The sequence below is a fragment of the Apteryx mantelli genome, unplaced genomic scaffold, assembly GCF_036417845.1.
Source record: "Apteryx mantelli isolate bAptMan1 unplaced genomic scaffold, bAptMan1.hap1 HAP1_SCAFFOLD_33, whole genome shotgun sequence".
Classification (NCBI taxonomy): Eukaryota; Metazoa; Chordata; class Aves; order Apterygiformes; family Apterygidae; genus Apteryx; species Apteryx mantelli.
Genome location: NW_027118682.1, coordinates 6,059,470 through 6,085,577, shown reverse-complemented (window position 1 = coordinate 6,085,577; position 26,108 = coordinate 6,059,470). Strand labels below are relative to the sequence as shown.

Sequence of the window (26,108 nt, the reverse complement as noted above, 5' to 3'; positions counted from 1 at the left end):
AAGAGCAGGGCCTGAAGTTCTGTACGTCTAGGTAGAGTTGTAGCGCTTTTTTGATGGCTTCCTCTTTTCCTGCAGTTGCTAAGGAGGGAAGGGAAAGGATGGGCACGAATGGGCACAGCCTTCTCTGGAGCAAGGAGAAGGAGGTGAACACATGCTTGCATGCCTAGTCTTTTCAAGCGATTTACATTTTAGGGCCCACATTTTCATTTTGTTTCCAATATTGCTTGACAGCAATGGCCTTATTGCTTTCTGCCAGGCCCTTGGTCAAACCTAAATTGAAAAGACAGAGTGTAACCTTCTGCTGGAGGTGTGCATTGCTGTTGGAGAGAGAGGTATTTAAGCATGGGTCTTCCAGTGTGATCGAACTACTTCTAACCGCCAAGTATTTTATAAAGGGCGGGACAAGAGTTTCAGGGATGCTGAGTGCTCCTCTGAAACTGTGGCAAGATGAATTGTCACCCAGAGTGACACTGCAGGCTGCCATGTCCTGGTGTGCATGGGAGCCTCTGGTGGCTCCCTGTGGGCTGGGAAGAGCCCAGAGCAAGTCCCTGGCAGAGCCTGCGGTTGGTTTCCTGTTTCTGCCGCCTCTGCTTGCAGCTTACGGACCTTTGGGCAACTCTTCTCTTACTCTCCCAGGCTGCGACTCCTCTATGCCCTGGCCTGCCTCTCCACTTCTACAGGCCTCTACACTTCGCCCAGCATGCTATTTCTACCGCGCTACTGCCCTGCCTTAGAGCCCTAAACAGCTCATCCTGCACACAAGAACTGCTTGCTCAGTGGCCTGTCCCCCTTTCCGCATTCTGTATACTTCCTCCTTCTGTTTGAGTTTTGCCAGGAGCTCCTTGCTCATCCATGCAGGTCTCCCGCCCCCTTGGCTTGACTTCTTACTCCTAGGGATGCACTGAGCTTGAGCTTGGAGGAAGTGATGCTTGAATATTAAGCAGCTCTCTTGGGCCCCCCTTCCTTCTAGGGCCCTAACCCATGGCATTCCTCCAAGGAAGTCCCTGAAGAGGCCAAGGTTTGCTCTCCTGAACTCCAGGGCTGCGATCCTACTTATTGCCCTGCTTATTGGCCAACGGGGTTTTTCCTTGTTTGTAGGTACGAGGTCAAGCAGAACATCTCTCCCCAGTGGCTCCTCTATCACCTGTCTCAGGAAGTTGTCATTGATGCTCTCCAGGAACCTCCTGCCTTGCTTGTGTCCTGCTGCGTTGTCCCTCCAGCAGCTATTGGGATGGTTCAAGTCGCCCAGGAGGACCAGGGCCAGTGACTGGGAGGCTTCTTCTAGTTGCCTTGTGCCTATCACCCCCAATCCCGTGGGGCTGCAGAAAGGAAAAACTCCAACGGGAAAACCAAATTGGCGAAGATTTGCACAGAGACTGGCCTGAAATGGCCCGATGCTTTACCTCTCCCCAGGAAGAAGGAATACTATTAACCCATGGCAACAACTATAAAACTATGGGAATTTACTAATCCCCCAGAGCATTACCTTCTCTGCAGTGCTTTGTGCCTTATTTATCATATTCCTCACTTGATGGAAGCCTGACTGCTAAGAACTTCAAAATGCTCCGACTGTTTTCAATACAGCCATTTCCAGTTTTCCTTTGGAGGACTTGGGACGCTACCCTGGATTGAACTCTTGCCCAAGAATGGGTTAGTGTAACTAACTCTTCAAAATGTGGCTTAGAGTTGCCTTTGCCCCACCATGGACAGGAGGGTTGGGAAAACACTTAAAACACCAGCGAAGACTATTTTGTTTCAGGTATTGACCTTACTAATTGCGTACATATTGGTTCCGTTCATCTTCTGTTGTGCAAACATTGTTGTGGGAAAGGAGAGAACGAGGCATGATGCAGAATATAGTAAAGGAAGAAGGAAAGGAAGAAGCGTTTGGACTAATGATGACAGTATTTAATTCCTGGGAAAGGATCTTCCCTTTGCAGTGCTGGCAGCTTCAGCAGGTACCTGGAGCTATAGACCTCTGGCTTTGCTTGATTCAGCTGGGGAAAATGTGGAGCTGTCTTCAGCCACAAATCTCCCGTGGGGCCTTTTCCAGTGAACCACGACTCCTAAGGGGAAAAAAGGAAAAAAAGAAAAAAAGCCACAGTGAGAGCTGAGAAGAGCAGGCGATCCCCAGAGCTGTCATTTCTGTCTGGGAAGGCAACCAAGGCCTCTCTCAGGAGTTTGTTCCATCCATCAACCAATTTGCCGGGCTGCCAAAGTCTATCAGTGAGGAGAAGGAGAGGGAAGGCAAATTCAGACTCAGCACACGTTGATCCTGGCCTCCCAGAGCTGCCTTAAGGAACAGGGAAAGATTCAACTTCACCACTCCTCAGCCAAGCAGAGATGCTGGGAAGGAGGCATCTTGCTTCCTCAGGTGTCAGTCCAGCCCCACCTGGGGGAGATACATCGCAGCTGTCTCTGCCCTCCTGTTGAGCAGGGCTACTAGCCCCTACCAGCTCACCAGGGACTTTCAGCACATGCCCCTGAAGCTCTCTGGGGGCTTTCCCTGCGTGTACCTGCTGGAGCACAGTCTGGCCCACCTTCTGCTACAGCATGCTCCTCTGCCCAGGAAGCACCTCAAAGGCACAGATGAAGTACTTACAGTGCTCATCTCCAGCCAAGTCTTCTCCAGGAGGTTGCCATAGTCTTCACAGGCTTGGAGGCCCTGCTTGAGGCACAACAGGCTCTGCTCTTCATTCCCCAGCATGAGGAAAATGTAAGCTTGCAGGTGGTAAACTCTGGGGTAGAAGACGGGGCTTGTAGAGCACCGAGAGAAAACCTCTTCCGCAAGCTGCCCAGAAAACAACAGAGAAGCACGTTGGGAGAAGTCACAGAGCTCAGCGACGGCTTGGCACTGAGAAGGCCACCAATTCCCCAAAGAGAAAAACCAGCCCTAAAGAGACAAGGAGTGCACAGCTAGCAAGGCTGAGATGCCGCACAAATCTCTCCTGAGCCCTAGGACCTCATATGGAGCAGGCATTTCAGCAGAGCTCACTAGCTCATGGCTCTGCAAGTCTCTTCTCCTCTCTTGCCGACCATTCCCACAAGGGAATTCTCACATGCCCAGGAAGAACGCCTTCACCTGACTGCCTTCTTTTCCATCTCTTGCTGACACCTTTGCGAGAGGAGTCTTTTGCCATGTTGCTCTCTAACCCACTACCCTCTGGCACTGCCCTGACTCCATGCTGTCATGGCTGCTGCGACCCGCACAGGTCAACCCACTGCTGCTAGCAACACGGCTTTCCCTAGAGTCCCCTTGCAACATGCGCCTCCCCTTCCTCCTCATCCCTCACCCTTAGAGCCCTGGTGCGGCTCTCACGGGCCCTCGCCGATCCGTGCTCAATGTCCTTCTTCAGCACCAGGCTGTGACACTCCAGGAGCCGGCTGCACGCTTGGCTGGCCACAAGGGAGGCACCAGTTCTCTTCAGCAGCCTCTTGGCCTTTTCAAAGGGCTTCTGGAAGTTGTCCCACTGCCCAAGCCTTGCAAACCTACATTGTCCAGAGAAACACACACACACACACACATTTTGTAGAGATGAAGTAATCAAAAGGTCTCCTAGGCTATAGCCTCCAGCCCCAAGCTGGCTTTCAGAGGCAATGCATCTTATAGGAAAAGGAAGTTACTGGGGGCATGTTGGGGCCGTGTTGGGGACATGGGGGGGGTGAACTGCAGTGTGTTGTAGCTCCTCTTGGTTAGCATCACTCAGAGCAGAAAAGGGGAAAAGGAAAGCTGTGGCCAAATGCCGCCAGTCACCCTTCCCTGGCAGGGCTCCACAGAAGCACATCCCGGGGCTCCTTGCCACCTTGCTCACAGTGCATGGCTCCCCCGGCCCCTTTCACCACAGTGCCCCAGAGATGGCCGCCTTGGTGGACATGCGATGGGGGGATGTGACAAGGCCAGAGCTCCCACCTTCCCTGCCACAATCACTGCCTGAGCCTCTCCGTGCTCAAAGCAAGTCTCTAACTTACCAAAGAGCCAGGCATGAATACAGTCCAAGCAGGATGCTGCTCCGTGACTTGAGAATGCAGTTGGCTTCATTCTGCTCGACGAAGCTCCTGCACTCTTCAAATGACTTGTACTGCCACCCTGCAATACAAATGGGTCTCAGAGAAGCAGCACCTCCCTCCCCGGCTTCAACTTGCCTCAGGCATTCGTAGCAGCAGAAGGCTCAAGCACAGCCAGGGAAGTTCTTGGCAGGCAAACCACTCAGAGGGCAAGCAAACCACACAGGAAGGATGCAAGGGCTCAACTTCTACCCTAGCTCCTCAGGGCTCTTCAAGCTCCACAGAAATGCCCTTGAAGGCAAGGGCAGAGAACATCAGGAAGGAAAAAAGAGAACTCACAACTCCCCTGAGAGCATTTTCCACTGCAAAAGCTGCAGCTTTCTACCACTGCACAAAGGCATGCTGCCATTGATCAGCAATGACAGGGACCCCAGAGCACAGGCTCTTAGGTGCCTTCTGCTCAGGCACATCCCAGCACTGCTAGGCCTGCTTCCTGGGAAGCCAGAGCAGAGTGAGTCGGAGAAGAGGTTTCAGAAAGGGCAATCTCAAAACACAGCAAGGAAAGGGGATAATTAAAAGCTTTGTGAAATTACTCTTTGCTCACATGTAGAAAATGGAAAAAGAAAAAAAAAAAGGAGGGGAAAAAAAATCAAGAGACAAACACACATGCACACAGCCAAAAGGCCAAGGACTCTGTCGAGGAAGTAAAAGGATTGCTGGGGGCTCTGGGGTCATTGTTATATCAGGAGAAAAACCACTTTGGCCAGCACAATTGTTTCCGTGTTTCCAAAGGGTAGAAGATACTCCACAAGTCTTGTATTGCCGGTTCCTTTATGCCTGCCCTGGGGGGGCTCTGCCTGTTTAAATCTTGGACAAAGCCACCAGTTCTGGCCGACAAGTCCAGTATGGCAGTCTTGCCTGACCAGGAAACAGGTGGGCGTCTTTGCAAGCCTCCTGGCTCTCCGGGACCTGATCACTGAGGACTCACCAGCATCAAGCAAGAGGTCTAAGCAGCAGGAGAAGAAGCACGCCTGCCCAACGATCCTGTGCTCTCCAGACACCTGCTTCTCTAGCCTGCGCAGCACTGCCTCACATTCAGGGTACCTGGGGAGGAACACGATGAGCCTCCATGGAGCGTCTCCATGGGGTGGGAGCCCAGTCAGCACCTCCAGACACTTCTGCTCCCCTTCCCAGCATCCCTCTCTGCCTCGCTTTCCCTTCTTTGCTCTTTCTCACAACTCCATCCAAGTTTCTCCATCAGACTTTTCTGCACCCAAAGGTCAGCCCCCTGACACTGGGCAACCAGCAGTCTCTCCGGCACCATGATTACCTCATCTGGAGAAAGAGCGCTGTGAAGAGCGTCCTGAGAACCACGTAGTCCAGGTCGGGCTTCTGCAGCTGCATGCAGAGCCTCTCGGCGCAATAGCCTGGGAAGAAAACAAGCAGGCTCGCACAGGCTCTCTCTGCAGAGACTCCTTCTCGCAGGCAGCGGGGGCAGTACCTACCTACGTCGATAGACAGGGGCAGATTTCCCAGGCTGAGGGTCAGATGGGACAGGGCCTGGGCGAAGCTGGCAGTGTTTAATACCCCTCCTCCAAAGAGCTGCACGTCAGCGCTAAGCTGCATGGCCGTCCGCCCGTATTGCAGCCACTCTTCCCGGCAGCCCAGGTTCTGGCAGCACAGCGCATATTCCAGGTAGGAGAAGAGGACCTAGAAGGGTCCAAACAGGACAATGCACAGGACTGAATCTCTCCAGGGTGATTCTCTGGCCTAGAGGGGACAGGCCATAAACCCAACTGCCAGCTTCTCTCTTCTCTTGTACTCCCAGGGCTCTCACCCATGCGACAAATGGCTCTTGCTACTGCCACTGCTAACTGCAGCCGTGTCTAGGCAGGGGCCCCCGTGCGTTGCACACAAGCATTCTCAAGAGCCACAAGGAAACGACAGACTACAGAAAGTGGTGCTGGCTTAAAACCAGAACCAGCTCCACGCTTACAATTATGAAACAAATCCAAGGAGAGGAACAACCAAAAGGAACAGCAACCCACGTCTTCTGGAAGTTCATGCAGAAAAGTGCAGGCACACGTGCATCTCTGTCATCTTTGGGCTCTTCTTGCTGGGGGCAGGCCTGGTGGTACTCTTGCCAGGCCAGGGGAAAGGAGCTATGTCAGAAAGGGGTCTGCTGCTGCTGCAGAGAGAAGGCACTCACGTGACTCGCATCCTCGGACTCCTCGGCCGTGTTCACCTTCATGAGCCCTGCCAGGCGGGACAGCCTCCGGCTGCTGCAAGTGCTTTCCAGGCTGAAGAGCTGCCACAGTAAGGACAGGCAGTGGCTTTGCCGGAACAGCCAGGGGAGCCTCTCCCTCCTGCCATACAAGGGAAACTGCTGGGCCACAGCCACTAGCTGCACAGTGCAAAGTCCAACGGGATGGCGGAAGCAGGGGGACGGAGGAGGCAGCTGCGCCTCCTCGCAGGAGGGCTGCAGCGATGCAAGCGGGAGAACCAAGCAGTACCACTGAGGAAACAGGACTGCTAAAGAGGGTGTCTTGGCACTACAGCCCAGGCAGGCCAAGCAAAGCTGGGCACTGGCAGGAAAAGGGTCATTGCACGGGAGGCTTGCACCTGGCTACAGCCTCTGAGCTTCCTCGTTCCCACATCTCGCCTCCACTTACCCCGCCAGGCCCACCTCCTGCTCCCGCCAGCGCACTCCCTTCCCCTCTCCAGCCTCTACTCCCTGCTAACATCTCTCTGCTCCCACTCACACCAGCCCCCATGCCAACGCCCCAGGAGCTCCCCATCACAACCCCCAGCTCCTCCATCCATTAGCCTCCAGCTCCCTCAGCTGCTTTCCCCCTGCACACCCCACAGCCTCCACACTTATGCATAGAAGAGCCTTTGGAAACACGTTCACCAGCACAGTCCACATAACATGTGCTGACATACAGCCCTGCTCTGGGAGACTTGCAGCGCAGGGTAAAAATCGGACAAACTTGCTCGCGTGACCTTCCTGCCAGCGTCTCATCAGAAACGGGTCACTCAGAGCACTGGTCCCAAGCTCAAGCATCTGCACTGCCTTTAAGCAAACCAAATGCTCTCAGCAGCACCACCAAACGCAGCTGCAGCCCTCACAATACAAGCCTGCTTTTTACGCAAATGCATGCCTCGCTCTAATGCTTGTACACACGGGAGTGTCAGGCTCCGTCGTTCCCCATTCTACCCAAACCTCGCTACTTCGTGCCTCCGTCTTGCTAAGACCGATGCATCAGGCAAAGCCTGGGCATAAGCCTTGGCTGGTTGGGGCCTAGATGCCCACGACCAGCTATGAAATGGCTCTTCCTTCCCTTCGCTTTCCCTTCTGCTTCTCACCCTGCCTCCTGATGAAGGGAGGAGTCTTTGTTCTTCTTGTGAGAGGCATGCTCGGACTTTTCCAGCACAAACTGCAAGAAGGCGCCAGTGGAGGTCTTGGGGAATTTCCTCTTCAGCAGCCTCAATGCCTTCCTGATCTTTTTCTTCGCCAGCTCCATTTGTCCCATATTGTAGCAGACCTGCACAGCAAAAGGGCTTTTAAGGCAGTCCCGTCTGGCATGAAAGGTCATCCCAAGTCAGTCAAGCAGCCCCAGGCACAGCAGAGAATCCTGAGCCTCCCGCCCTCTTGGGAACGCTGAGAGCAAGGATGCTGGGAAGGGTCCCAAAGGGCTCCGATTCAGCAGACACCCAATTGCAAGTCTCTGGCGGAATCAAGGCCAGAACCTCAACTGCTTTTGGCCGGAGGGCGAAGTGGGCCCAGGAAAGGCTGCTGAGAGCAGTCGTGGCTAGAAATGCCAGGGATAGCCTCCCCCAACCCCCAGGAAGGCATCCAACTCCACCCACCAGCAGAGCCCACAAAAACCTCCCTGTCACCTTACCTCCCCTTGGAGGCTCAGGAAGGTGGCTTCTTCAAAGCACGCAAGCACATTTCCTTTCTTAGCCACCGAGTTCCTCAGCGCTTCTGCTTTGTTCAGGGTCAGGAAGGCCTTTGAACAAACACACAGAGTAGCTGAGCATCGCTGCCAAGCCTGCCTCCAGCCCCATCCTTCCCGCTTGCCTCCAGCATCTCTCTGAGGAGGGCCTGCATCTGGCCCGGCGATGCCCACCCGAGCACAGTCACGCTGCCTCTCACACCACGGGCACAAGCACTCCCTCCTACCACCTCTTTGGAGGTGCACCTTGCGCAAAGGGCCTGCTTCACTGCCCTGTCTCTCTTGCCACAGGAGAGGCAAACAGGAGGCAAACTCTGCGCCTGACCCCAGCAATTCATACCCGAGTCCCCACAAAGGCATGCCCCCAGGCATGCCCTATTGCAGTGGGGAAATGGGCTTGCTCAGGGCAAGGCACTTGAGAGGACGCCATGGGCAAAGGGGCTCTGGCGAGCAGGGCAACTCACCAGGTAGTTGTTGCAGACGTGCAAGTAGGCAGCCGCACCCTCCAGCAGATAATAAAAGGCTCTGGCATCGTTGCCCATTGCCATGTGATGGTGAGCCAAGGGCACAAGCACCAGCTCCACGATGGCCTTGCAGTTGCAGGAACACACGACACCGTGGGTCCACGGGGTCTTGCTGGGCACCTTACAGATCCCTTTGGTCTTAGCCAAAAACCGCTCTGCCGCTCTAGTCAGAGACAAGATCACGGAGAAAGAAGACACCAAAGAACACGCTAGCGTCACCAACACTGCTCTTTCAGCCTACACTAATGACACGTTCTAGCACAGCATGAGGCCACGTGCATACAGGCATCACGCGGGGGCCATGGGTTTCACAGCCTTCCCAGGCATGCTGAGTGAGCTCGGTCACTCATTCTTTCTGCCCCACACAACGGTGACCTGCACCCAGAGTTTCCCTGGGGCATTCCAGGTTACAATTGACACCATCGACTCCTGAGTGGGCAGGGACCCCCCATCCTTGCCCTGTCTTCCCGCTGTGCTCCTTCCTCCCTTCCACTCTTGCCTTCTCTCCTTGCTCAAGACCTTTGGCTCTCCCCTAACGGCAAGCAAAGCCAGGACAACTCACTGACACGGCACTTTTTGGCAAGATTCGTTCCCTGCCAGTGCAGTGATGTCGACCAATATACTGGGCACTCGGGGGAGGAGCCCCGGGGCCCCAGAGCACAGCGACAGTGTGCTCAGGCAGGGCAGAACTGGCATGAGGAGCAGCAGCTCCCCTTTTCAGCACTGGCAAGCTATTTGTTTGGCTACAGCTGTAACAAGGAGGCATGAGCACAGATCCTGTTGGGGCCTTTGCTGACCCTGCTCTGGAGGAACACTGCTCTTTTAGGCAGCCAGAGAGACCAGCTGGCATTTCGGTCACCTTCTACAAGCCACCCTGCTCCCAAGGGCTGCTTTGCCCCTGCACAGCTTGCAACATTGCTCTCGAACAGCTAGAAAGCCAGGGCTGCTCCACTCTAGTGACTAGCATCACTGGGATCCCACAGGCTTCCTCAAAGATGCTCACCTCCATGGCCATCTCAAGCCAGCTCCCACAGCTGGGGGCCTGCTCTTTCCTAAGCCAGAGTCACAACCAGCAGCCCAAGCTGGTGCGACTCCACTTGTCCCCTCTGCACACCCTCAGCCCACTGCCTTCAAAAATAATCTTCAAAACCCTGTCTCCTCACCGAAAAGTCTCCTCCAAGAAACTCTTCTTCTGCCCACCATTTGCAGCATCTGCAAAGAAAGCACGGGGTTAAACACCCCCTCCCTGCATATGCACAAAGAGCTGCTTCTTGCCATTCTGGAGCACTAAGAGAAGGAGAGGAGAGCCAAAGGCACTGACGGCACCTCCCTTCCCGGCCCCTTCCCCTGAGATCTGCCTTCACTGTGCGGCTGCTATTTCTCCAGACTTAGCCCAGCTCGGCCAAGGGTACTAGACGCACTAGCAAATACACCTCAGCCTGCTGAGCCGTGGGTGCACCCCGAGGCTCTGGTCTCTGCAAGGAGATGGGCTGCTCTCCTGTAATTCTGGGGAAACGCAGCAGGACACTCAAGGGCAGAGAGGCTCTACGCTGTGGCCACATCATGTCTCTTGTTGCACACCTGTGCTCAGTGGAGAACTGAACTAGTCCTACAAATGCAGCTGCCCTGCACTGAAAGCATCCCCAAGCTTGTGTGAAATGGCTCTGCAGGCAGGCCTTGAGATAGAGGAGCACTGCAATTATGTGTGCAACAACAGTGGGCAGGGCCCAGGCTCCAGAGCACGGCACAGGGCATACCCGTAGTGGTGGGGAGCTCATCCGTCTTCATCTCCTCGCTTGCTGCCTGCGAGGCCTCCCAGCTGCGCCAGTAGCAGTCGCTGCCATGGTCCTCACAGCTCTCTGCCTCCTGGGTGCTGCCGATGGCAAAGCGGTGGAAGGCAACAAAGTCCCCTCCGCCACAGCACTGGCACTTGTGCACGTGCCTCTCCAGGAAGGCCACACACTTGCGGTGCATGGCCACCCCCTGTCCCTTCGGCCACAACTCGTAGGCAGCCTCCTGCAGCAGCGGGGCGCAGAAGGCCAGCACACCAGACTGCAGCCTCGCCATCTTCTTGGTCTCGTCCATGGATGACTTCTGGGCATCTGAAAGGCAACGGGGCTTCCCATCAGCCAGAGCTGGGGCCAGAGCTCAGGGACGCCACAGCTGCACAATGAAAGACAGGCCTTGGCGTGCATCCTTGGCAGGAAACCAGCGCTCCTGCATTCAGAACCTCGCGGCCATACAGCGAAAGGGCCCAGCTTGCCTTCCTCAGACTAGCATGGCCAGCGCAACAGGCTGCTAGCCTGCTCTCCCTGCCAACAGACAGTGTGTGCAGCTGCGCTCCAGGTGGGAGCTGGGCATGCTGCCAGCAGCAGAAGCAAGACACAGCCAGCTCTTTCTGCCCGCTCTGCAAGGCACTCCCAGCCTCCTATGCTCCCCCCTGGGCTAGGGGGCAATAAAAATCCACTGCACAAAATCCCGCATCGGCACACTGCGGGAGGCTGCGCAAGCATGTCAGGGCTTTCATACCCCTTTCCCTGCATGTGCTATGAGCTGCGTTTGCAGGCAGGAGAGCAGAGGGACTCAGAGCAGCTCACTGCAATATTGCCCTCCAGCACAAAGCTAGTGGCACAGGCTAATCTGAAATGGACTTGTCAGAGCTTTTAACAACCCATCCCTAACACCCACGGTGCCCTGAGCATTACACGCTTCCACTGGGGCAGTGCAGCGTGCTCTGGGGAGCCCCACCAAGGACATAGCTGGGGGCAGCAGCAGGAACCTACAGGGCTCCCAGGCTCCTGCTACCACCACTTACCATTCTCCTCCTCCAGAGAGGTGCCTGACCCCTTGGTGGGAACACTGCTCTCTTCTGCCACCTTTTCAGCATTCAGCCACTTCAGGATGTTGCATCGCACCAGGTCACTCAGCACCTTGTTCATCTTGGACCTGCTCCACCCGGGAAGCATGTGGAACAGCAGCTCGGTGCTAAACAGCGGCCCTAGGATGGCTGCACACTTCAGAACCATCTGCTCCGAGGGCTTCATGCTGTCCAGCTCAGCCAGCGCAATCCCTGTCCAAAACAAGCCACAGCTCTCTCTCTTGCCCACTCCCCAGGCTCAGGCTGCACAGGCTGCATTAGCTGCAACACCCGACATGGTAGATTTTCCCCATCTTTCCTAGGGACTCAGCCCCTTGGGCAATCACAACCCAGGGCACATGTCTTCAAGACGGCTCTGCTCCTACTCGAATCACAGGAAACAAGGTCGTCGGAAAGCAGAGATGCTCAAACGAATGCTCCCCCACCACGGATGAGCAGGGCAGCATCCAACACATGCATACATCCCGGGATGCGGCTTGCCAGCTCTAGGGTGTATTTATGCCCGCAGGGCACACAGACAGAGAGCCCTTCCCCCACCACTGAGGCCGACTCAGAGCTCCCCACAACCCTTGCCTTCACTTGGTCACACAGGACTTTCCCCTTCTTTGACAAAGCAGCTCTTGCAACAAGAACACTTTGGAAACTAGGAGCTTTCTGCCACCTGCATTCTGCCAGGGCTCAGCTAGAGGGCAGCCATGCTCATTCACAGCTTCCCATCCAGCACCCCCTAGAAAGGGGGATTTCTGGGCCAGCCCAGAAAACAACAGGCAAAGAGAGATTCACAAGATGGCTTTGGTTGCCGTTCAGTGTCTTGAGAGCAGCATGAGCTGGAAAACTTACAAACAGAACAGTAAGGTGAGAAGCCTAGTTCAAAGCTCAGTCAGAGCCAAGTCAAATACTCCCCAGCAATGCATTTGCTCTCGCGGAGAAGAGCGAAACATTACAGTGTGGCCCCAAGAACTTCTTTTCTCCTATTCTTCACCGAGAGCAGACAACACGCTCCCAGGTGGGCCACACCCAGGAGGGGAAAAACACTTCGCACAGCCACAGGCATGTTTCTCCATGGAAAATCTAATGGGACCAGAGCAACCTTCCCAGCAGAGTCCCAGAGTGCAGAGGGCTACCTCTGCAGCACATGGATGCCCAGAGTTTCCAGCTCATGTCCCGGGAAAGGGACCCAGCACAGCCGCCAGCTGCCACAGCGGGGCTCGGCCCCTCACCTTTTAATGTGGGGGGAAGCATGGTGTTCTGCAGGGTCACGTCCGGTCTGATGGTGCACACCCTGCGGTCCTTCCCCGTGCTGGAGCTCCACGTTGCTGCAGTGGTTGAAGCCTCCATTACAGAAGCTGAGTGGAGCAAGGGAGCAGGAGAAAGCCATTAGCAAAGGGAGACAATTCATGTCATGACTTCCTGCTTGCAAACATTACCAAAGCCACCTTAGCTAGGACAAGGCCTGCGTTAGGTGGGCAGATGCACTCGGCCTGCCCCCAACACGGTCGCTAAGAAGAGCAAAACACTGCCCTTGCATACCTTTGCTTCCAGAGCCCTTCCCCAACATTTCCTGTTGCCAGGCAGTCTTCCCAAACACTCCCAAATCAAAACTTCCAGACTTTCTAGCTGGGGAAGGAACGCCTCAGGACGGAAAGCAGCAGTGTTGCTACTGTCCCAGAGCCAGGCACATTGCCAGTGCTCATCCAAAAGGGCAGGTCACTCAGGGCTGCTGCCAGAGCCATGGCAAGCTGGTTGGCATTCATCTCCAGGTGGTGTTACCACTGCCTTCTTCACTTAGTAGCACCTTTGTGGGGATTCACACTTTGGCATTCAAGTTTCCAAGGCCTGTCCCTTGCCTCCGGGTGGGTTTGGTGACAGACTTCTTTGCAAGTGACCTTTTTTGCCTTTTGCCAAGGTAAATACATGCACATTCCAATGCCTAATAAACAACACACATGCGTCTGCCTGAGAGCAGAGTTCTCCAGTGCAGCCCAAGAATTTGGAGTGGGACTGAAAGTGAGAAGGAAGGGATTTTCCACAGGTCAGACAGCAGCACTTTAGAGGCCCCCATGAAAACCCCCCCGCATGGGGCATGCTACAGGCAAAAGAAATGTGCCCTGCTTGTGCCTAACAGGGCTCTTGTGTTTAATCTCTCACTCTCTTTAACCAGAGGATCCCCAAAGCCAGCTTGCGGTCATGCTGCTCTGCCTTTGCCTGCCCTGACCCCAGACATTGCACTTCCTAAGCAACTGCACTCAGGGACAGAAATTGCTCTTCCCTGCCTCCTGACGCATGCTTCAAACTACGCTTTGGCCTACAAGGCAGAGGAGAAGCACAGCAGGGGCTCAGAAAAGCCCGAGTCCTCGGCCCACCTGCTGATGAAGACAGTTTTTCTGACCAACAAACACTTAGGGTGTGGGCAGGAACGTAAAGTGCGCCGATGACATCTACCCATATCGTGAAGATCATGGGCCCAGCAGGAGCTCTCCTTTCAGCGGCGGACCAGACATTGCTGACTCCAGGGATCCATTTTCCTTTCCCTGCCCTTAGGTTTTTTCGCTAACCCACTCAACTCTTCTGGCCCTCTTTCCGTTCCTCTAAATCCCTCCCCACCCAACATCCTTTAGCTCCCTCCAGCCTCAACCCTTTAGCATTCATCCCCCAGCAGGTCTTACAGCAGCTGGCACCAGGGAGCATTGATAGAATCAGTCCAGCCGTGTGGCTGTGCACAAGGAACACTGCAGCCACGGGACTCACAATACTGGGCCAGAATAAGCACCCCGCTTCATACAGGTTCAAAACAAGAGCAGTGCTTAGCTTAGTGCCAGGCAGCATCTCTTCTCCTCCTTTGAAACTGGCTGCCACGGCACCATTGCTTGGCCTCTCAAAGACACCAAAACTCCCCAGCTTCTCCTTTGGCTGTCCCAGCAGCAAGGCATGTACAGACCCACACCCCATCCACACCAAGCTTTGTATGGCTGCTAGAGCTGACTGTTCCTAGGTCACAGGGGAACCCCCAGGCAAGAATGTGCTGTGGAAAATGCACCACAGCCGCTAGGCAGGCAGCCACAAAGGTGCTTACTGAAGAGGCTCTCCCACTTGTCCTCTCGTTTCTCTTCCTTCCCCAGTGGGTGGAACAAGAGCAAGTCGTGGCAGTTAAGGTAGCAGAGCAGTTCCTCACAGTAATAGGGGATGCCATAGCTTCTTTGCATCAGGAACCTGCAAAGGAGCAGATCCAGCACTCACTGACGCAGGCAAAGTAAGGCACGTGCACACGTTCCAGATGGGCGCTGAGCCACGCGGGCGTAACGCAGGAAGCAACGTCTTCACCACAGCTCCACCTCACTTGTGAAAGGGCCACGACTCCCACTGGCTTTGGCATCTGAGCCACCCAGAAGCTACAGCCTTTGCTGGAATCCACAGGAAAACCATCGTGGACAGAGCCCAAGGCACAGAGCAGTAAGCCTCGTCTTTCCTGTCCCCAGCAGCCTAGATCCTCTCCGGCACCAGGGAGAACCTAGGCCCCAACGAATCACCCCCACAGCCCCGCCACACAGACAAACGCCTTTGCCACACCTCAGCCATGCCAGGGTGCAGGACCACTTCCTTCCTGCCTTCCAGTGCAACGCAGGCGGCCTGACACCTCCTATGCTCTGTGCCTGGGCAGCTGCCCACTCACAGCTCACAACTGTGAGCATCTGACACTGGCTAGAGGCACTGGCCCTTCCAGAAGCCCTGCGCTGCCTTTTCTAGGGGTTCATTCTCTTCTGCTCCCTGCACAGGTTCAAGCGCTCAGGAAGAGCTCAGAGGCCCTGCCTGCGACTTACATCTCTAGATCCTGGGGTATGCTGGCAACTCCAAGGGCCTGGCAGGCTTTCTGCACCACAGCGGAAGCCTTCAGCCCTCCCAGATGAACAGAGGTTGTTTTCTGCAACTTCGGGATGTCTGCTGCAGCTTTGCAAAGCCTCTGTCTTCTACAGTGACCGGCAGCGAAGCCCATCACCATAAAGATCGAGACATCCCTGAGCACACTCCACAGAAGACTCCAGGAGAGAGAGTCGATGCAGTGGGCATTGTCGATGACAAATATGATGACTTCTTCTTCAACAGCCTGAAACAAACAGCTTGCTCTGGGTGGATTCTGATGGGTTCTCAAGTAGTTTCCACAGGAGCAACTTTGGCCTCTCTCTCTCTCGAGAGAGAGAGAGAACACTGTGAAGTCCCTTTCCTCTCCCCAGCTACTTAGGCATTCAGAATCTTAATGACTTGCAATTTCTCTGAGACTTCAAGGTCTCTCGCGCAAGGTGGTACAGAAAGACAGCGTTGCTTCTCCCAAGCATGTGCCCACCAACTTTATGGGAGGAAAGTTATCAGGGGGTATGGGCAGGGGTGCTTAGGCTCTGAAGGACAATGACTCAAGTACATGGTCCTCCCGCCAGCTCCCACCACTCGCCTCCAGAACCCTCCACCTGCAGGGCTGTTTTCCTTTTCTGACCCACGATGGAGAGAATAGTTCACCTTCTGCAGCACTTTCTTCAAAACCGCCTCCAGCTCCAGTTGCCTTTGAGTGCCACTCATCTGGGAAACCGCCTTCGAGAGGGGAAACTGCCCAGAAAAGCACAGTCAGAGAAACAGCCTTTCAGGGGCTTTCAGCACACCTACCCAGCACATAACACCAACCCAGCAAAATGCCTCTCCTGGCCTCAGCATCATCCCTCTCCCCATCACAGTTGCAAGGAGACACAGGGCAGACATCACCTGGTGCCTAGAACAGAGGCCCTCTGAGGCCTGAGGGTCTCTAGCAGAGCTCCTGGGGGTGGGAGGAGTGAAGAGCTTGTTCTCTCACGATGGGAATCTCAGGAGGGAGCAGACCACTCACGCAGCAGTCAGCTCAACACAAGGTCATCAGCCCCACCTCCAAGCTACTCTTCAAAGCCCCTTCCAGGGTGCTGAGCAAGACATCAGGAACTACGTGCACCAGCCTGGCACCTGAGCTCACCCCCAACAGGGAGCCCCCCCGCTGCACCCAGGAACAGAAGCCTGTGCTATATCCCCCTGCTCTTGCCACCAGCGAGCGGAGCGACTCCCCATCAGAGCCTCCAAATGACAAAAGCTCACAAGCAGCCCTTTGCCAGGGCCAGAGAGGGTCTCGCCTCTCACCTTAACGAGGAAGAGTTCATTGAGGAGGCAGTAGCTGCTCTCTTGCATCAGCCCTCGGAGCTTTGCCTGCAGGACAAGCTGTCTGGCACTGCAGGATTTACAGGCCTGGAGGCCCAGGGCCATGGCCAGCACCATACGGACAGCAGAGTGGACCTGCTTCAGGTTTAGCTCCGTCAGTTCCACGGCTACTACCCTGCCATGCAAAAGCAAAAGGGACTGAGACTCAGAAAGGCATGCAAAGAGCTGCAGACTTCCAAGTCAAAACTAGGAGAGAAGAGACACATCATCCAGGGCTGACTGCAAGGGAACTCTGGACATACAGCCCCAGACGCACTCTTCATCCACACACCTCAGAGCGCTTCACAGAGGGCCAAGCTTTTCCCTCTTCTTACAAGGAAAGGGCACAGAGGGGCAATTCCTGCCAAGCCCCTGGCAGAGCCACCACCAGACCCTGCGTCTCCGCAGCTCTCAGCACTCCCCCCCTTGCACAGCAACTTGCCAGCTGAAGCAGCAAGGACCGAGCAAGTTGGGCCTTTGTGTTTCCACTCCACAGCTTCACAATCTGCCTCCTACACCACGGGAGGGAAGGCTTTGCTGCCCCAGTGGGCCTTCGGGATGAAAGCCCGAGGGCAAGCAGCGTTTCTCAGGCAGCCCCTGCCCCCCAGCTTTCTTCTCTGCCCACGCAGCTTGGGCTCTTTCCTTCCCTTCGGGCCCGGCCCAAGGATGCAAGAGGAACAGCACTGACTGCACAAGCCACCTCTAGCTCCCTCAAGAGGGAGTGGGAGAGCACGCAGCTGCTCCTAACCAGGGGCTCCCGGAGGCTTTTCTGGGACGCTGCAGGCCAAGGGCCAGGCGCACTAGCAGAGGGGCTCGAGGATGCCGGGAACATCAGTGGATGGGCAGGGGAAGTGTCCCACAGGTAGCTCTCCAAAACACTCACCTGTGGCCAGCAGCCTGGCCTAAAGAGGCAAGCTCCGTGAGTAAATGGCTCTTTCCAGAGCCTAGCATGCCCTCAAATGCTAGGATGTGCCTTTCTTGACGAGCCACGTAGGCTTCCAAGGCACTTTCAAAGAGGGCAATCTCCTTCTCCCGACCTGTGAAGGCAGACAAGAAAGCAAGCTGCTGGAGCGAGCTCAAAAGCAAACAGCCGTGGGCGTCCTTCCCTCTTGCTGCCACAGCACCTTCTCTCCATCGCCCCTGCGAGCCTGCCTGCACCCAGGGCTCCTTCCCACCCAAACAGCTACACTTTTGCAGCCAGGCCTGCCTTAGAGCACTGACAGGCCCACCTCCCTGCCTCACTCACGCCACAACTCCCATGCCCCCTTTCCCTCCCTGCCTCCCTGCCCACAGGCAAGGGATCTCCTCAGGCATCCTCCCACAACTCCCCACAGTCACCCAGGGCAAGGTCGGAAGGGACAATCTGAGTCACTGCAGGCCCCTAGGGCCCAAAGAGATGCAGAACATCTCCTCCGTGCACCAAGAGCTACAGAACACTTCCCACCTCCCTGCAGCTAAGGCAACATCTTCAGCCCCCAAACAGCTGACAACAGCAGCAGCAGTTACAGGCATCCTGTGTGCGCTGGCATTTCCACAGCAGCAGGCACTCCTCACAGGAAGATGCCCAGGTGCTGCCAAGAAATGAATGCTCGGGACTACAAGGGAGAGAAGCCACTGCCAAAAAAGCTCTGGCAGGCAGACAGACAGAAGGAAAGCTCCTTCCTCATCCTAGCTATGTGCATCAGTTTAGCCCCGAGCCTGGGAGCAACTGCATGCTTGAAAGCTCCCGCCATGCTAGCTGTGGAGCACAGCAGGAAGCACTAGGCGCCTCACCCTGCTTCCCACCTCCAGCTCTGGCCCAACCCCAAACCTATGAACCAGCTACGAGCCAAGGGATGCACCAAACCCTTATGGCCACTGCAGGCAACACCATTCCTCGCAAAACCTTCTCCATTCCCAGACTGCTTCGAACAGCTACCAAGGGCAAGAAACTGGTGTTCAGAAGAGCAAGGCATTCACCTACCGAACAAGGGGCCATATGCAGACCTCTCCTCCATAAGATCCAGGCCAAATATGCTAGCAGAGGAAGAGAAAAACAAAAGTCAATGAAGCAGGCAGAAGCTGAGGATGGAGAGCCATGCGTGGAGCTGAGGATGCACTCTCAGCTACCGCTCTTCTTTTGAGCGCCATGGTATCCTGCCCACGCTCCCACTGCCAAAGTTCATGCTCACCCATGAGAGGGGGAAAACACCAAACAAGCACCAGCAAAACTTTCGGCACAAACAAGCCCAACGGCCACACTGCGACAGCACACTGTATCAACACGCAAGCACCAGAGGCCAAAACCAAAGAAAGCAAAGACAGGAGAAAGAACCCAGGGAGGACCGTTGGCGAGCAGACTGCTTTACCACACGTGACAAGCAAAACAAGCCTCTGGTCCTGCAAACTGCTTCCCTGCGGTTTGCTCACAGGAAGCAATTTATAGAAGGGCAACAGATGCTATCCAGGTAAAGACGAGGAATAAAGAGCTCTCGGTTCAAGCCAGGACGTGCAACAGGAGCACAAGGGTCACTTAGTTGGCCAAGACACCAAGCGCCTGGCATCTTGGGCTCAAGCTTTTCTGTAGTTTCAAAGAGACGGCCAATGCTAATGTTCAAAACGTCATCCAAAGAGAACCTCAAAGCCTGTCCCAGAGGAACAGCTCAAGTTCCACCAGGAAGTGAGTCCCAGCCAGCCACGCTTTCCCAGGGGAACAGCACTGACCAAAAGCTTTCCAAGAGCTTCCTGCTTAGAAGCAGCCGAGAGAAAACCCCCTCGGTGGCTCAGAAATACCACTGCATTAGTCTTGCACGCAACCAAGCAAGCACAGAGCAGAAAGTACAGTTGGAAGCCATCTGGACAGGGACTGACAGGCCACTCTGTGCCTAGAGACACCTACGAGCCTTCTCCACCCCTACTGCATCGCTCCCACTCTCCCAACAGCAACAGGCCCCAAGGGGAACAGGCAAAAAGCACAGCCACACTATGGCTTTCCATCTTCTCAGCCACAGAGGTGGGAGGTGTGGGCAGGGCGGCAGCTCGGTCTCTTTCCGCACAACTCCTCTTTGCTGACCAAGGCTGGACCCTGTGTGCCACCACGCCCCCAGCCAGCCTGCTCAGAGAGGACACTCACAGCTTCTCCGACATCCCCAGGTACTGATAGACAGTGCCAGGATCGCCGACCCCCTTCATCTTGGCCTTCGGCAGCTCCTTGAAGTAAGACTGGGGCAGCCTGGAGGCCGCGTAGGTCGCTGCATCGCAGGACACCAGCCCAGGGTAGTGCTCCATCAGCCGCGCTGCCAGGTTCACCTTCTGGCCCATGACTGCCGCAGAGAGAGAGCACGCATTGACGGACCCAGGAGACCAACCCGCACCACCCTGCCAGGCTGACGGCTGCATCACCGCCAGCACAGGCAAGAGCCAAACCCGGCTGAGCACGACCGAGAGGAACGCCAAGGCTTGGAGCCCATTCCCCCGCCCCACAGTGGGACCCGCTCAGCCTCTGTCGTTCCTGACGGGCCGCAGGCCAGGCCCTCGTCCCAGCCCAGCGCACACGGCCCACAGCTTCTTCCCCGGCACTCTGCCTTGTCCTTCCACAGACCCAGCCCAGGCACCCGCTCCAAGACAAACACCTCGTACCTGTGTATTCGTGCCTGACGCGGTGGCCAACGACTCCGCAGAACGCCGTCCCGCTGGTGACCCCCACGGACACCGCCCTGACGCGCAGGCAGAGCGGCAGGGACTCAGCAGCGCCCGTGCGCAGTGCTGCCTGCCCACCTCCACCCCTTCCCCATCTCCCCGCGCACCGCCAGCCGCCCCAGCAGCGCAGGCCTCGGGGACTGGCAGAGCTCAGGAGCCGGACAGCCCCAGCTTGAAGGGGCTGCGGAGAGCAGCCCGGCGGTTTGGCACCCTTCCCCTAAGGCCCAAGAGCTGCCACGTGCCCAAATCCCCTCCCGACACAAGCAGGCCCCAGCACGTCTCCTCAGCGGGGGGGAGGCGGCTCTCTCTGCACCCCGCCTGCAGCGACAGCAACTTCGGGCCAGGTGCCGTGGCCTGGTCCCGCTCCACACGCCGGGCACCTGCAAGCGCCTGCCCCTGGCCCGCAGGAGGCCGCTGCCCTCGTGGTGGCTCCTTCCAGGGCCGTGAGTGGCCTGTGGTGGCTGCAGGAACTCCCCTGGCTATGGGGGGCGCACCCCAGGGCCATCTGCCACCTCTCAGGGCACGGCCTCCTTCCCCCCAGCGACGGTGGAGGCCAAGCTGCAGGGCACGTCTCCCCGAGAAACCACCGCCCACCTCACCCCGTACCGTCCCGGGCGGCATGCCTCCCCACTCACTCAATTTTCCTCGGCCTTGTGGAGCAGGCGGTGGAGATCTGAATCGCGCTTTCCAAGGCGTGAACGCTCTCGCAGGGCAGCTTTCCTCCAGGGAGGCCAAACACACACAGCAACGTGCAGCCCTGCCCAGGACAGAGGCAGCACACCTTGCCACAACGCCTGCAGCAAACCCTTCCTGCCCTGAGGCTCCAGCCTCCGCCCAGACCAGCAGAGCCTCAGGGCAACCCCAGGCCAGAGGTACCAATCCCAGCAGCGAGGCAGAGCTGCTTCTCCTTTCCCCACTGCTCTAGAGACAGAGCCGCTTCCCTCCGCTCTGCCACCCACGCTTGGGCGCGGGGGCACTGCTCCCCCACGCTCACCTTATCGAACATGGAGATTTTGTTGATTTCACCCTTGTGAGGACGGAGGATCTCCGAAATCAGCACGCTGCTGTCCTGGATAGCCTTGCAGATTTGGGCTAGGTTGACCTTGGCAGCAAACTGCAGCCTCACAAAGAGGCAGGTGACCGGCCGCAGCTCGGATAAGCACGCCAGGGGCTCTCCGTCGTCAATCTGGAAGACAAGAGCAGGGCACCTTCACCGGCCAGCTCTCCCTGGGTGCTTACTGCCTGCAGCAGATACCAAGGCAGAGCACACAGAGGGCCAGTAGCAGGCGCTATCAGAGGAACGAAGAAAGCCTCCCCGCAGTGCAAAGCAGGCATCAGCCTTCGCAAGACAGACACAGAACCGGACAAGAAAGCACTAGGCAGAGAAACGTCTGCTGACAACACCACACCTTGCTGCAGGTATGCACACAAGGGGCCACCCTCAGCAATGCTGTCGCGACTCCAGAGGAATCTCTCTCTTATCACAGGGTCATGGCCACAACAACATCAGTAGGAAATGCAGAGGGCAATCCACCTCCCGCCGCCCGCGTCTCTCTCTGCAGGAGCACACAGCGGGCAGCTTCCTGGCATGTGTAGCACAGTGGACCCGTTTCCCCAGGTTCTCACCTAAGGAAGGGGGCATTTTCTTTGCCTTGTCTGCTTTCTTGAGAACTCCCTCTCTGCAATGCACATCTCCTTCTCCCCTCTCCCCAAAAGGCACCTCCCAGCACCTGTGGCCATACCTTGCGCAGAACACTTGCTGGGATGTACTTCCTCAGCACTTTCCCCAGAGTACGATGAGGGGCCAAGGTAACAGCAGGTCTCAGGATGCCTACGCAAGAAAAATACAGGCGGTCACTGGCAGGATGGCGCTACGAGCCTGGCTACGGGGGCCTTGCAAAGCAGGGGCTGGCACTGCAACTCAGGGAGAAAAATTCTTCGCCCTTTGCCCGTGTGTTCTTCCTGCAGGTGCTCAGCCACAGCAGTCCCCTGGAAGCAGCAGCAGGAAGCAGCCAGTGCCTCCGCTGGAGCACAGCAGGGCCCAAGGCACAAAACCTAACTGCAAGGGGGAGAGGGCAGAGGCCGTTCCTCACTGGCCCCTCAGCAAGCCAGTGCCCATCTTTCTGGGCAGGCACAGAACAAGGCAAAGTTGGCACTCACCTGGCATTTCAGGAGAACAGCAGTTCAGCCGGGCTCGCGTGAACTTGGACAAAAGGTCTTCATGTTCCGACACAGACAGCCGTTGCATGCCTGTAACCTGAAGGCACACGCAGCAAAAGCACTGCCATCGGCCTCCCCAAGAGTCCCAAGGCCCCCTCCTACCCTCCGCTGTCACTTCCCAGAGAAGGGGAGAAGATCTTCGTGTGTCAAGGCCACCTTGCTGGATTTGCGCCGGGACAAACACTGGCATCGGCAGCACACGAGCTGCGCAGCCATCGGCCAAGCATCTCCCCCGTCTCCAGAACAACTCCATGACCCACAGAGGACATTACCAGTAGGGCCAAATCCTGCCAGTCCCTCCTGACCCCACCTCAAACCCAGCAAGCACAGTCCAGAGCTAAGCCTCAGCTGGAAAGGCAACAGCTAGAGCTGCCCACCTCCTTTTACAGCTACAACTCCCTCCACGGCCGTCTCCTCAGCCTTCTCACACCTTCCTCCCTCACCGCCACCTCCAGCTCCTCAAAACCACTCGAGAGGCCATCTCACCCACCTTCACAGCTCCTTGGCCTTTCGCTCTCTTGCTCTTGACCTGGTTCTGGTTGCAGAGCTCCCAGCAGCTGGCTGACAGGATAATTTCACTTGCATTTGCAAGGTTTTGGGCCTGCCAGACTTCACCCACGGCCTTGCCAAGGATCAGGAAGCGCTGCTCCTTTCTGTCTCCAACAGTCAGCAGGGACATGTGCCCTGCAGAGATCCCTGGGGAGAGACAAGCACAGCTGAGGCAGAGAGCACTTTTACCTCCGCAGCCTCCCACCGCTCAACTCTTCACAGGCTCAGTTTGAAGCTCAGCCCTGAAGACAGGCTCCTTCTCTCAACTGCTTCAGCTGGAGGTGCCCATCCCTCTTTATGGAGTCAAGCTTGAGTATCGACAGGGAGGGGGTCCTAAGCGGGGGCCTCCTGGCAGAGGGCCTGAAATGGGCGTCTAGAAAGAGGCAAATGAAGCTGACACTGACAAAGTCTTCACGGGCCAGGGCACCTCTTGCGCTTGCCTACCCCAGAGGCCCAGCACACCAGCAGCTTTGCTGGCCATCTGCTCAGGGTGCATGCAGGCAGCTTGTAACCGGCTGCCTGAGAATGCACAAGAGCCTTCCAGGCAAAAGGCTTCCACTGGCCCCAGGAGGGATCACAACTCTGCCTCAGGGGGCAAAGCACCCTGCAGCCCTGCACAGGGCCATGGAGCCTCGCACGGCGCAGCTAACCCAGTACTCCCCGTACCTAGCTTCATTCGGAGCTTCAGACCCACGGCTGTGTCACGGATGCTGTACTTCTCCTGGATTTGCCAGCAACACTGCAACACCAGGCTGATGGTGTCTCTCAGCTGCGTTTCTCTCGCTCTCCACAGCACCAGCACAGCATCCCCTGCGGAAACCAAGGCAACGGGGGAAGGCTCTGGTGAGACCTGACACTCCCTCACCTGCACCCACCTGCACAGATAGCAGAAACCAGCAGGCGTGCTGAGGGACGTGCACTTGGGGGAAGGCATCCTCCTCAACTACAGCACCCTGCACACAGGGACGCCTTCCCCTCTTCCAGGCCAGCTACAACAGCAGACACGCTGGCAGAGGACCAGGGCGCGCAGCGGGTCTGCAGCAACACTGGCATCCCCACAGCCACTCCCACTCAGCACAGAGATGCAAGGGCTCTCTTGACCCCTCGTTCCTCACATGCTGCCTCAAACCTGAGCTCCCAGGGTACCCCCCCCCCCAACACCTGCACATCAGCGCCATCCCGCTGCAGCTTCCAGCTTGGGGCCCACGATGGCAGCTCCCCCTGAGCACCTGCGTGCCAACAGAGCCACCCCTCTGGGCTTTGCCAGCTTGCCGCTCACTCTGTCCTCTTCCCTAGCATGCCTCTTCAGTGGCAGCAGACAAAGCTAAGGTTCGTTTAGAAAGATATACCTGCAAACTTCAGGATGTCTCCTCCAAAGCCCAGCAGCTCTGCAGGCAAAAGAAAGAGAAGAGTTGCCTCTATGCCTTCTTCAAGGAAGCCGCAGAAGAAGGCACTCTGCTGCCAGAGGAGCACAAGGGCAGCAGTGCATTGTGGGGCACAATTCAGGAAAGCACAGCTGCAGCCTCTCTACTTTGGTCACAGGGACCACAGCACTGGTGCCTGCAGTACCGGGCCCTGCAAAAGGGAGCTAGGGAAGGTAACACGCTCATTTGTCAGCACCAGCGTCCCCACGTCACTTGCACACTGATACTGGCTGCATGCCCCCCCACTCCCCTGGGCCCCAACACCAGCAAAAGCTTCCTCCATCGCAAGAGTCCAGCTGCTCTCGGTGGTCCTCAGGGCCCACAGAAACGCCCAGCCTGCACAAGGAGGCAGCAGCAGGCTGCCCAGCACACCTCTCTCCTCTCCCAAAGAGCAGGCTCATGGCCCCATCGCAGACAGTCCTGCAGAACGGCACTTACCCTCCAGAATGTCACCCATGTAGTCATTGAGGGTTTGCGTTAGCTCATCTGCACCCCGCTCTATGCTGATGCTCTGGCTAAACTTCTCTGTCAGAGCAGTGAAACCTAGAACAGGGACACACAGGCACACAGAAATCAGGAAGTGCCTACATGGCCCGAGGACCTGGCAGCCAGCTTCACGCTCCCACCTCAGAGATCCTGCACATCACATCTCGCCCTGACCTGGCCGGTTACAACAAGCCTTGACCGCCCAAGAGAAACCAACACTCTCGCACTGGCCGCTGCTCCTGGCAGTGTGTGTTCCCCCACACCGCACAGCCTGGAGCAGGTGCCCCTGGCCCACGCTCTCTTGCAGCCCATGGAGGACTGCCTGGCACTGGGTGCCTCCGCCGAGCTCAGCTAGCCGACTCCTGGCCTCTTCCAGTCCTCTCATCTTCTGGAGCCCCTTGCTCCTTGGGACGTCAGCTACCTCCGAGCTCTACTTCCGCCAAAGCGGAAGACGTCAGCAGCAAAGAGAACTCCTCTGATCCATTCGCCACCAGAGGTGGCACCAGGGCTCCAAAAGGCCCGAGGAGTCCCAATGCCTCGTGTCTCTCACTTCTTCTCAACGCTCACCCTTCACAAGCCTTTGACCCACCTGACACATCTGCAAAGAGCAGTACTCCGTGAAAATTCTGAACGCAACCGGTTTCGTGCCTCAAGTCCTCAGACAAAACGAGATCGGGGACGTAAGCAGCTACTTCCCCCAGTCCTGAGCAGTGCTTGGACCTTCTCTCCCAGGCACAAGACATCGTCAGCACCCTTGGGGTACACGGGGTACCTCGGGACAAGACGACCGTGCCCAGCAGGGAGCAGGACAGGATAGCACGGCACCACGCAGGGCTGCGCAATAAGCCTGGGCCTTGGGAGGGGCGGCTGGCCCTCTGCCACCAAGGGGCGGGTCACAATCGGCTGGCAGTGACATCAGCTGCACGTCATCCGTTACCTCTATGCTGTCATCAGGCTACAGGGTCAGCTAACAGCGACAGCCTCTGCATGCCATCGCTTCCCTGGCAGCTGCAGCACACAGCCGGGCATGTCCTGGGTTCTCTTGTCGTCAAACAAGTGGGTGTTTTCCAGAAGGTGGGCGACAGAGCAAACCTCCACCCACAGGCCTCCTGGGGGAGGCCAGAAGGAGATGGACAGGGCTGCACCAGGACCATGGCAGACAGGCGCATCAGAGAGG

At 56.7% G+C, this 26,108-nt stretch overlaps 1 pseudogene; it reads right to left on the bottom strand.

Moving 5' to 3' along the window:
* Window positions 1–27: 27 nt before the first annotated feature.
* Window positions 28–25,847, bottom strand: LOC136996279 (adenylate cyclase type 10-like; annotated as a pseudogene).
* Between the last annotated feature and the right edge of the window lie 261 nt (window positions 25,848–26,108).